Below are 12,552 nucleotides of genomic sequence, written 5' to 3'. Positions count from 1 at the left end.
GAAGGAGAAAACTGTCTTAGGAGGCAATTTTACTGACAAACATTCCTGAGTAAACCAGGGACACAAAATCCAAACTCACCAGCAGCTGCAAGCAGCACCAAGACCACAAAGACTAAAGCCACCATCTTGAGCAGGAAGCTGACGTACCTTCTGTCCTCCATGAGTGTCTTTTAAAAGGCCAGTAATTAGCAGCAAATGGTCCTCACCTGGCGCCCCTCACCTGGCGCCCAGGGCTGCAGTCAGGTGTGCTGGATTAGAGGAGATACCTACTGATCAGCGTTTCTCCATCCTGATCCTGGAGGACCTACTGCTGCATTATGAGGCTCAGGCTTTCTTCACTGAGAATATCCAACGTCCTCCTGTTATTCACGATATGACAGTTAATTAATTTGATAAATTATCTGAGGGGTTTATGAGGAGGAAACAGAATCAACAGTTTATATTGAACAGGAATGGGGGGAAGTAAGCTGATAAAACATCTAGAAGGTTGGAAGTTCAACGTTGGAAGAAGGAGGTTCAATTCTTCAATAAAAAAAACAATTCAGAGCAAAGTTTATTCTCAGAATTATTCTAAAAGTCGGCGACGGTCTGGATATTCTGCAACTTTCCTCAACTATAAACCAGAACATCTAGGAAAGGACCCTGGACTCGGATGTCCCTTTTAGATCCGGTAACTTGGATCTGGGGAATATTTGTAATCAAAACCCGTATTTCAAATAATCCCATCAGCCGGTAAAAATGTGATGGTGAAGAAGCGGCCACAACAAGAAGGTCCCGGGCTGCAGGACCTTTACGATGTTTCCCGAGATCCTGCAGGTAAATCCCATTATTCCAGGAACCTGATCTCCCTCGTTAACATTCAACTTTCACGGATTTATCTCCAGTTGTCCTCTTCTGGAAATGGAGTTACTGGGAAAGAAACTGGTGATTCTTCATGACAGACATGTCATTACTGACACTTTCTGTGTAGAAGATCTGTATCTGCAGGAGCGCTAGAGATGTCCAGCAGGTGGCGCTGCTCGGTCCTCTACAAGCACCACACCAGCCTCAGATTACTGACTGGGCACAGAAATATCTTGCATTTTATTTTAATGTTCAGAGTTAAAATGCAAAGACAAAAAAAGATCAAATTCAGTTGTGAGTCGTGCTGCTTTTGCTGAATTATTAATGTGAAGTGATGAGTGATAAAGTGACGTGATTGTCACTTGTGATACACAGCAGCACAGCACACAGTGACATTTGTCCTCTGCATTTAACCATCACCCTGAGTGAGCAGTGGGCACCATGACAGCAGTGTGTGGGGACGGGACCTTCTTCAAGGGGACCTCAGTGGCACCTTGGCCGATTACCGGGCCACTTCCTTAACCAGTAGGCCACCACTGACCCAGCAATAAAAATATCAATACACACGTTATCACAATAAATCGCCATATAATCGTGTCGGTGATACGTATCGTGAGATCGTTGCCAGTGGAAGACCTGCAGCCTCCTGACCAGCATCTTCCATCCAGAGCTTGTTGGTGGAAAAGAGACCAGAAGAAGCTCCTCACTGGTGTTCAAGTTGTGACGGGTTCACGTTGACGTCCACCAGCGTCTAGAAATTTGTGTACAGACCAGTTTATTTATGGTTATAACTGTGTTCAAATCTACATGAACTAAGTCCTCCTTAACCTGTCAGCATTTACCAGACGTCCTTATCCAGAGCTACAGGGACAGTCCCCCCTGGAGACACCCAGGGTTAAGTGTCCTGCTCAGGGACACGATGGTAGGAAGTGGGGTTTGAACCTGGGTCTTTGTGCTCTTCTGGTTCAGAGACGAGTTTAAACCCACTAGGCCGCTAGCTGCCAGTTTCTTGCTTCTCAGATCTTTTGGACTTTTTGGAAATTGGTTTGGTAAGACCTGACCGGACGTCTGTCCACCGTAATTCTTTTCATGGAAACGCTCTGCGGTGTAAATTTGACACTGGACTTTTCCAGATGTTGAAACAGGGCGCGGCCGCGTTGTGGTGACGGAGCATGAAACGGTGACGGCAGAATCTTCACGACACGATCTTCAGCCCAGGCTGTGGTAACGGACACCTGCGAACCGTCCACACCGACAGTAGAGGTCACTTCCTGACCTGGCAAAGACCAGGAGCTGCTGACCATACCGAGTAGCTCCTGGAGAGCTGGTACCTACACAACATGGCTTTTATAGGTCAACAACGTTCTCAACACCTGAGGAAGGAGACGCCTGATCTCCAGTCATCATGTAGAAGAAAATCAATTTCTGTCCAGTCACCTAGATACAGAAGACAATGGAGAAGCAGCTCAGAGTAGAAGTTTAATAAAACAGCAGGTTCTACACAAATTCTGGATCTGTACCATCAAACAGCAGCATGACCGATAAAAACAGAAATAATGTCCCTGTGAAGATCACTGGCTTCTACAAGGAGGGAGGAGATGTGGAGATTACAGAGCTAACTGTGGGAGGGGGTGGTAGCAATGTCCTCCTGCAGGTCATCATCTGGAGTGGTCCATTCAGCAGTCTCTTCTTCAGAAGGAGTAAACGCCACAGGAGCTACCGGCACGGTGATGTTCTCTGAAGGGGTGGGCATGAAGTCCTCCTGCGTGATCCATATTTCGGTCAAGCTTTCTGAGGGAGTCACCGCCACAGTGTTGTTCTCCAGGGAAAAAAACAGGCGTGAGAAGTTGTAGAACATCTTCTGGGGCATTCCATGTATCATTTGTGCTTTCTGAGGAACTATATGGCACAGTGGTCTTCTCAGATGAAGGGGTGGTAACAAAGTCCTCTTGCAGGTCATCATCTGGAGTGGATTCAGCATTCTCCTCTTCAGAGGGAGTAAACGCCACAGCAGCTGCAGACACAGCGATTTTCTCCAGGGAAGAGTCGAGGAGCCTCAAGACCTCGTGTAAGGCATTGATGTTCTCCAGGGAAGAGTTGATCAGCCTCAAACCCTCGTGCAGGGCAGTGATGTTCTCCAGGGAAGATTCAAGGAGCCTCAAGCCCTCGTGCAGGGCAGTGATGTTCTCCAAGGAAAAGTCGAGGAGCCTCAAACCCTCTTGCAGGGCAGTGATGTTCTCCAAGGAAAAGTCGAGGAGCCTCAAACCCTCTGGCAGGGCAGTGATGTTATTCAGGGAAGAGTAGAGGAGCTTCAAACCCTCTTGAAGGGCAGTGATGTTCTTGGAAGAGGTGACCGGGTATTCCTTTTTGTTAGATGGAGCGATCCATGCTTCAGTGCTTTCTGAGGGAGTGGCGACCACAGAGTCAACTGGCACATCAGTGAGGCTCTCCAGGGGAAACCCTAGGACGTCTGCTGGAGTAGCAAACAGATCACCTGTGGTTTCTGAGGGAGTAGATACCACTGGCACAGCAGTGAGGTTCTCCAGGGGAAACCCTAGGACGTCTGCTGGAGTAACAAACAGATCACCTGTGGTTTCTGAGGGAGTAGATACCACAGGGGCCACCGGCACAGCAGTGAAGTCTACAGAGGAGCCCACGTCAGAAACAGACTGTCCACTGGTCACTGGGGCAGGAGCACTGAGGACCTCTGAGGCAATGGTGGAGTCAGGAACAAAGACAGTCTTCACGGCATCACCAGAGGACCTTTTAACGCTGCCTTTTAGCCCAGAGCTTGGATGAAGATGCTTGTTCTCAACAAGTCCTAGATAAAGAAGGAGAAAACTGTCTTAGGAGGCAATTTTACTGACAAACATTCCTGAGTAAACCAGGGACACAAAATCCAAACTCACCAGCAGCTGCAAGCAGCACAAAGACTAAAGCCACCATCTTGAGCAGGAAGCTGACGTACCTTCTGTCCTCCATGAGTGTCTTTTAAAAGGCCAGTAATTAGCAGCAAATGGTCCTCACCTGGCGCCCCTCACCTGGCGCCCAGGGTTGCAGTCAGGTGTGCTGGATTAGAGGAGATACCTACTGATCAGCGTTTCTCCATCCTGCTCCTGGAGGACCTGCTGCTGCATTATGAAGCTCAAGCTGGAGATAAAACCAGGATCAGGAAGGAGAATCCAGGCCAGGAGACGCTAATGCCTGTAAAATGGTGGACCACAGAACGCAGTAAAATGTCTGTTATGGCTGCAGATCCAGATTCTGCGTCGTTCTTCAAGCTCGATGCAAACTGTGAATTCAAGCAAAAATCTTTACATAACAAACATCAATCTGCGAGATGAAATTAAAGCTTTTCCTCATTTCTAAATTCCCTTCTGTCTAGTTCTACACTGTAAAAAAAAAAATCAGTTGAATTTACGTTCAAAAACTGGCAGCTGTGGTATCCAGAACCTTACTGTAAAATATACGGTGAGAACATTTTAGTGATTACGGAACAGTACTGTAGACACCATAAATTTTACAGTTAAAAACTGATATAAATACAGAACATAACACTAGTCTTTCTCTGCAGTTACCGTAGAGTTTGAATTTAATAATTGTTAAAAATACAGTATATAACAGTGATATTCACTATTATATTCCCTTTACTTAACACCTATAAACTGTACATTACACAGTGATAACAGCTAAGTGTCGCTGTTAGAATCTGTAATGAAAACAATTATTAACTGTAAAATATAGTGTCTAGAATCATTACCGTTATCACAAAAATGGTTAGAACCTTAAAATTTGCAGTAAAGTTCTGGTTGCCACAGCTGCCAGTTTTATTTACCATAAAGTCAATATAATTATGCAGTTATTTGAAAAACCTTGCATTTACACTTCTACTACATTCTACTACAAAAATTACAAAGCGGAAAGAAACCAAATCTTTATTCACAATATTAGAAGAAGAATATAAGACAAGTTGTCTGTATATGTTTGTGTCTGTGTGCAAAAATGTTAAATACTATCACATAACAGTTGCAACTGGCAACTATTAGCACATTTCTAAACCATTTCTAAACTACTGGCACATTTCTAAATTTCTAAACTACTGGCACATTTCTAAACAATTTCTAAGCTATTGGCACATTTCAAAAACAGGAAATTCCACTCAAATTAAATTAAATAACCGAAAAAGTAAAAAAAAAAAAAAAAAAAAGACATACTCCATCTCTTAAGTCATGTCCATGTGCATAGAATGACTGTCTTCACCGTATCCCTCCCCAGTCGTGGTCAGACAGGTCAGAGATCAATGTCAAGACTTTTGGGTTCACAGTGAGTTGCTTCTTGTTATTCCTCTTCTCGACTTTTGTCCCCTTTTCGGGATTAATGTTGAAAAAACACCTTGGAAAAACACAATATTAACAAATTGACAAATGCGATGAAAAAAAAAAAAAAAAAAAAGATGCTAGACACAGTTATTTGATTTTATAAATATGTTCAAGTCAGGAAATGAGCAACGAAAGAGAGACACTAGAAAAGACACAAAGTAAGTATAATATTTGTGTAGTCTTGAGTTTAATTGTTGATATGCCATACAGATTGAAGGAATTTCAAGCAGTACAAAATAACAATTGGAAATGGAGAGCAGATTTTTACAACTTGGTTAGTTTAATGGTGAATTTAGTTTGAAGAATTTTGAATGTTATGTCTACATACAGTGGGGGACATACTTATTTGATCTGCTGCTGAATGTGTAAGTTTGCTGACTTACAAAAAAATGAACAGTCTCTAATTTATGAGGTAGTTTCACTTTTAATGAAGAGAGAATATCAACCAAAAATCAAGAAAAAACATGTTATATAAAAGTTAAAAATTGATTTGCATGTCATTGAGTGAAATACGTATCCCAAATATGTATAGGAGCTAGACTTCTGGCTCCCATAATGCACACAGATTACAATCAATCTATCAATTACAGATACTCCTGATCTCAACTCGTTATGTGTATAGAAAGCACCTGTCCACACAATCAGTTTCGTCCATTCCAACCTCTCCAACACCATGGGCAAGACCAAAGAGCTGTCAAGAGGACATCAGGGACGAGACTGTAGACCTGCACGAGGCTGGAATGGGTTACAAGACCATCAGCAAGAAGCTTGGTGAGAAGGTGACAACAGTTGGTGCGATTATTTGGAAATGGAAGATAAATATAAAATGACCTTCAACTCAGTCTGGAGCTCCATGCAGTATCTTGCCTCATGGGGCGAGGACGATCATGAGAAAGGTGAGGGATCAGCCCAGAACTCCACGGGAGGAGCTTGTTAATGATCTGAAGGCAGTTGGGACCACAGTCACAAAGAACACCATTAGTAACGCACTACATCATAACTGGATTGAAATCTTGCAGGGCCCACAGGTTCCCCCGGCTCAAGAAGGCACATGTATAGCCAATCTTAAGTTTGTCTTTGAACACCTAAATGATTCAGAGAAGGCTTGGGAGAAAGTGCTCAGATGAGACCAAAATCAAGCTCTTTGGCTTCAACTGGACCCGTGTGAGGAGGAAGAGAAATGCTGAGTATGACCTAAAAAACACCCCCATCCCCACAGTGGTCCCAACTGCCTTCAGATCATTAATAAGCTCCTCCCGTGAAGTTCTGGGCTGATCCCTCACCTTTCTCATGATCGTTCTCACCCCATGAGACAAGATACTGCATGGAGCTCCAGACTGAGGGCAATTGATGGTAATTTTATATTTCTTCCATTTCCAAATAGTTGTCACCTTCTCACCAAGCTTCTTGCTGATGGTCTTGTAACCCCTTCCAGCCTCGTGCAGGTCTACAGTCTTGTCCCTGATGTCCTTTGACAGCTGTTTGGTCTTGCCCATGGTGGTGGAGAGGTTGGAATGGAAGAAACTGATTCTGTGTGCTTTATACACATAACGAGTTAAGATCAGGAGTATCTGTAATTGATTGATTGATTGTAATCTGTGTGCATTATGGGCACACAGCCCGTCTGTGGGAGCCAGAAATCTGGCTGGGTTGTAGGGGATCAAATACATATTTCACTCAATGACATGCAAATGAATTTATAACTTTTATGTAACATGATTTTTCTTGATTTCTGGTTGATATTCTCTCTCCATGAAAATGAAACTACCTCATAAATTAGAGACTGTTCATTTTTTCTTGAGATGTGAGACGTAAATGAGGATTTAACTGTAAACGTCTTTTTACAGCTTTTCACCGGACACTGTACAACTCGTCCTTCCATTATATGCTCTTTCAAGTGAGCAAACACTTATTTTACATCGAGACACTGGTGGTCACAAAGTGATTCAGTACACATAAAAGATGTTAAAACGTTTCTACTGGCAAAGCAGGGCGTTTGTGTGATATGCCTTCGATAGAAATGCAGCTTAAACGCACCATAGTTGCGAAATGTCAGTCTGCGTCTGCACATTTGAACATGGCGCGCGGTTCATTACGGTGCAGTCTGCAATGAAGTACATAAACCCTTAAAGTATCCGACGATTTACCACAGAAATTGCAATTTAACATCTGGGAAGTACTTGGCAGCCCACAGGATTCAGAAAACAATAATTGTAATCAATTATTAGCCTAATCGATAAATACAGCTAAAACTGAACCACACGGACTTACTAGCATGCCTAGCAGATAACTTCACAGGCTTGGCGATTCAAATACTACAAAAAAAAGGAAAATATACGCCCAACGCCCAACAGATGGCCTGTACAGTATACTGTTTTCTAACAAGCAAACGAGCAAACGCAAATTAATCATTTTGGAAATAATAACATTTTAATCATTAAAAAATAACCAACGTTTGTTAAAACGACAATTTATCAAGAAAATCCATTGCTAACCATAACCAAAGCATTTACCAGTTGCTCGGCTTTGAAATGGAGAGCCACCCGTCCGTCTGCGCTGCACCGGAGGGAAACTCTGAGGGAAAATGAAGTTGTGACTGGACAAATTTATATAGGTGTTTTAAACATTATAAAACAATTTAGATACACATAAGTAATTCATAGTTGGGGTCCTAGTGAACCGGAATTGATCTCTTCATCGATGGTAACTTGAAAGCACGTTGTAAGTCGCTCTGGATAAGGGCGTCTGCCAAATGCCGTAAATGTAAATGTAAATGTAAATGTAAATGTAAGATATACTCACCAATTTAACAGCCAGGGAAACGTTGCGAAGAAAAATATACAAATGTTTGCTGTTGTCAGTGGGACGGAAACCTTCAGGGCATTCTGTGTTTAACCGCCACAATTCAAATTATTACGGTACTGCAACGTAAAATATTTTTCACATTACTCGACAGTGTAAATTATGCATGCGTTATATTTTACATATATTTTTACAATACAGTTAGATAATTTAAGGTTTTTTACTGTAGGTTTTTTACATTAATTTACTGTTAAATTTACGGGCATTTTTTACAGTGTAGTGGACATGTCATGTGTGGTCAAAAAACATCTGATTCTTCTGTATCCATCTACGTTCACGGTATTTGGCAGTCGCTCTTGTCCACTTTGTTCACTCTTGTTAGATTTTATGACAAGAAAGAGTTACAAGTTACATTTACAGCATTTACCAGACGCCCTTATCCAGACCCACTTACAATCAGTAGTTACAGGGACAGTCCCCCCCTGGAGACACTCAGTGTTAAGTGTCCTGCTCAGGGACACAATGGTAGTAAGTGGGGTTTGAACCTGGGTCTTCTGGTTCATAGTAGAGTGCGTTAGCCGCTAGGCTTCTACCACCCAGACAATATTCAGTGTGCAGCAACATCGTGATTTATGAAGGATAATCTGGAGGACATCTGTTCTTCCACCCGGTACAAGCAGAAGAAAGAAAAAAGAACTCCTGCTATTCCAGGACCCCCATCAGAGAATGTATTGATTACTACTGATTTAGAATGAGTTTAAATAAGCACCAAATAGCCAAGACAGATTTACTGTCAATACAACTACTGTATGTACACAGTATTCATTGTGTTGAACCCCCAGCCATGTTTAATTTATAAAACATAACTATAAAAAATGACGCTAAAATAATACTATTTAAATATCTACATAAACCATTACACTACAGTAAACAAGGGACAACACCAGATACGAGGCTTCAGAGTGGCTGTGCGTTGTGCGTCAGGCCAGGAGACGTGCTTCCTCCTCGCATCACCCCGACGAGGGACATTTCAGGGGACACTGAGACTCACCCATAGCTGCCCGCCATCATACAGAAGGTGAAGACCAGATTGGTTAAAGATGAAGGTTTTATCAGATATTTACACTGTAATGACCAGCCTGGAACATCTCTGGGAAGCAGGCGAAGCTGCGATGAGAGTTAAAATCAGCTCATTCTCATCCCGTAAAAAGAGACTCTGGAATTAGGAGAAACCATTAAATCTGTAGAAGAAAATGACATAATATCCCATGAACAGGAGATACAGAAAGACAGGATCCATGGCCACTACCCAATGATGTTCTAACTGAACAGAAAGATCTTGCTTGCATTGTAGCACGCCTACTTTGGTACCTTTTCTCACCTTAGAAATACTGCAAAGATGAGAAACATCTCAATGCACGATGCAGGAAAGTAGGTCCACACCTTCATCACATCAAGGTTAGATTACTGCCACGTTCTACATGTGGGAGACACGCCCCTGATTCCTGGCGTGGCAGCAGAGAGAACAGCAGTGGGCGGAGCAGCATCCCTGTGGGGAACCTGTGCTCAGTCTGAGGACCTTGGAGGGATTTCCTGTAGACCAGAAAATGGTCCACTTTAAAGTAGCGTAGATGTTTCAAGAAACATCCAGCCGTACAACTTGCATGAACTCATTGGTCAACCTGACAGCTCAGCCAAACTATGATATGAAGTGACAGTCACCCATGGTCACACTGGTGTCCATTCTTGTACACCAAAGCTAAAGACATGGAGTTTTTCAGCAAGTCAAAAAATGGAAGGAAATTTGAGCTGTGACACCTCAGGTGTGTAGAAAACACCCCACACTGACAGTATTAAATGAGAAAGTCCTGCAGACAAACAAGAAGTGGAGTAAAAAGTTTAATTATGCAAAATACAGTCAGTCATCTTCAATCCAGTTACTGACAGGAGAAGCAGCTCAGAGTAGAAGTTTAACAAAACAGCAGGTTCTACACAAATTCTGGATCTGTACCATCAAACAGCAGCATGCCAGATAACACAGAAAAAATGTCCCTGTGAAGATCACTGGATTCTACAAGGAGGGAGGAGATGTGGAGACCAGGTCATCATCTGGAGTGGATTCAGCAGTCTCCTCTTCAGAAGGAGTAAATGCCACAGGAACCAACGGCACGGTGATGTTCTCTGAAGGGGTGGGCATTAAGTCCTCTTGCAGGGCAGTGGTGTTTTCTGGGGAAGAGTAGAGGATTCTCAAGCCATCTTGCAGGGCAGTGAGGTTCTCTGGGGAAGAGTCGTCCAGCAGCCCCAAGCCCTTGTGCAGTGTAGTGATGTTCTCCAGGGAGAAAATAAACACGAGAAGATCTATAACATCTCCTAGGGCAATGCATGTATCATTTGTGCTTTCTGAGGAACTATATGGCACAGTGGTCTTCTCAGATGAAGGGGTGGTAACAAAGTCCTCTTGCAGGTCATCATCTGGAGTGGATTCAGCAGTCTCCTCTTCAGAGGGAGTAAACGCCACAGGAGCCGCCGACACAGTGGTGTTCTCCAGGGAAGAGTCGAGGAGCGTCAAGACCTCATGCAAGGCAGTGGTGTTCTCCGAGGAAGAGGGGAAGTCCTCTTTGATTTCAGTGCTTTCTAAGGAAGTGGCGACCACAGAGTCAACTGGAACATCAGTGAGGTTCTCCAGGGGAAACCCTAGGACATCTGCTGGAGTAGCAAACAGATCACCTGTGGCTTCTGAGGGAGTAGATACCACAGGCACAGCAGTGAAGTCTACAGAGGAGCCCACGTCAGAAACAGACTGTCCACTGGTTACTGGGGCAGGAGCACTGAGGACCTCTGAGGCAATGGTGGAGTCAGGAACAGCAAAGACAGTCTTCACGGCATCACCAGAGGACCTTTTAACGCTGCCCTTTAGCCCAGAGACTGGATGAAGATGCTTGTTCTCAACAGGGTCTAGATAAAGAAGGAGAAAACTGTCTTTTTACTGACAAACATTCCTGAGTAAACCAGGGACACAAAATCCAAACTCACCAGCAGCTGCAAGCAGCACCAAGACCACAAAGACTAAAGCCACCATCTTGAGCAGGAAGCTGACGTACCTTCTGTCCTCCATGAGTGTCTTTTAAAAGGCCAGTAATTAGCAGCAAATGGTCCTCACCTGGCGCCCCTCACCTGGCGCCCAGGGCTGCAGTCAGGTGTGCTGGATTAGAGGAGATACCTACGTGCTCCTCGCTGCAGTAGGATCTGTACCCGCTGGCCCTCATTTATCAGTTCGAGCGAATATCTGGGTGTAAAAATCCTGGTTTTCCCGTACGGCACGTTTCAAACGTGACTTATGAACCAGGCGGACCTGAAATGTGTATTTTGTCCTTCTGAACAGACACGGTCTCCATACGGTGACTTTATATTTTGTGGTTCTTTTATAAAACAGAGACAAATTTTATTAAATTCAGCGCCGCCTGCAGGCGACGTCTGGAAGCACGCGGCCCTACAGAGACAGGAAAATGGTCCACGTCCATCTTCAGTCTCCCATGCGGGACAACCGTGGGTCCTGCAGAGACCGGTGGAGATGTTTGGTTTGTTAGCAGAAATAACAGAATTAAATGGCAGACATGAAACCATGAAAAGACGATCCTTCACATTTTGGAAGTGCTGAGTGATGTCCCGTCTTCGTCCATCGCAGCTCTCAGATCGTCCTCACTGCCGTGGTCCATCATCCTCTCCGGTCCGATAACATGGCCAGAATCTGTACTTCTCTGGAGACTTTTTCACCAGGGATGAGCGGATCGATCTTAAATATCGATAATGTCCATACCAAGTTGGTACCAGTATTGGAGCGATATTTTTGCTGGGGTTCTACCACCGTACCCCTGTAAGTTGAATTACAGCGCGCTGTTATTGACCTGCTGTACTACTGGTTGCATGAACTTGCTTATACCGACAATTTGAGAGAGAGAAGATGCCATAACATCCATGGCTTTATTTGAGAGATGCTGCTGGACCTGGAAACATCCCTGGAAGATGCTCAGAGAACGTGCAGACCAGCATGCAAACATCTTCAACCTCTCTCTGAGCACCGCCGTTGTTCCAACATGTCTCAAGGCCACCACCACCACCATGTCCCTGCTGAAGAAGTCTTAATCACTACCGTCCCAGTGTTCTTCAACACACTCTACATTTACAGGTACAGCATTTACCAGACGTCCTTATCCAGAGCGACTTACAGTCACTAGTTACTGGGACAGTCCCCCCCTGGAGACACTCAGGGTTAAGAGTCCTGCTCAGGCACACGATGGTAGGAAGTGGGATTGTAGTAGTAAGTGGCCTCGTAGCTTCAGAATTTATCTCGATTACCTTCCCATATCTGCACCTTCATGGATGGATCCACCACTTTTTAGCACCGTCTGGACTCGTATTTCATTCCTCTGGTGTGGACAGTGTCCCCGGTTTGTAACGTTATTTAAATGTTCCACGTAGCACTAGACTGTGTTGTGTTACTACCTACGATCTGACATATCTGAAACTT

The sequence above is a fragment of the Denticeps clupeoides genome, unplaced genomic scaffold, assembly GCF_900700375.1.
Source record: "Denticeps clupeoides unplaced genomic scaffold, fDenClu1.1, whole genome shotgun sequence".
In the NCBI taxonomy this organism is placed as follows: domain Eukaryota; kingdom Metazoa; phylum Chordata; class Actinopteri; order Clupeiformes; family Denticipitidae; genus Denticeps; species Denticeps clupeoides.
The sequence above is the reverse complement of the archived record's forward strand: the minus strand, read 5'-3'. Positions refer to the sequence as shown.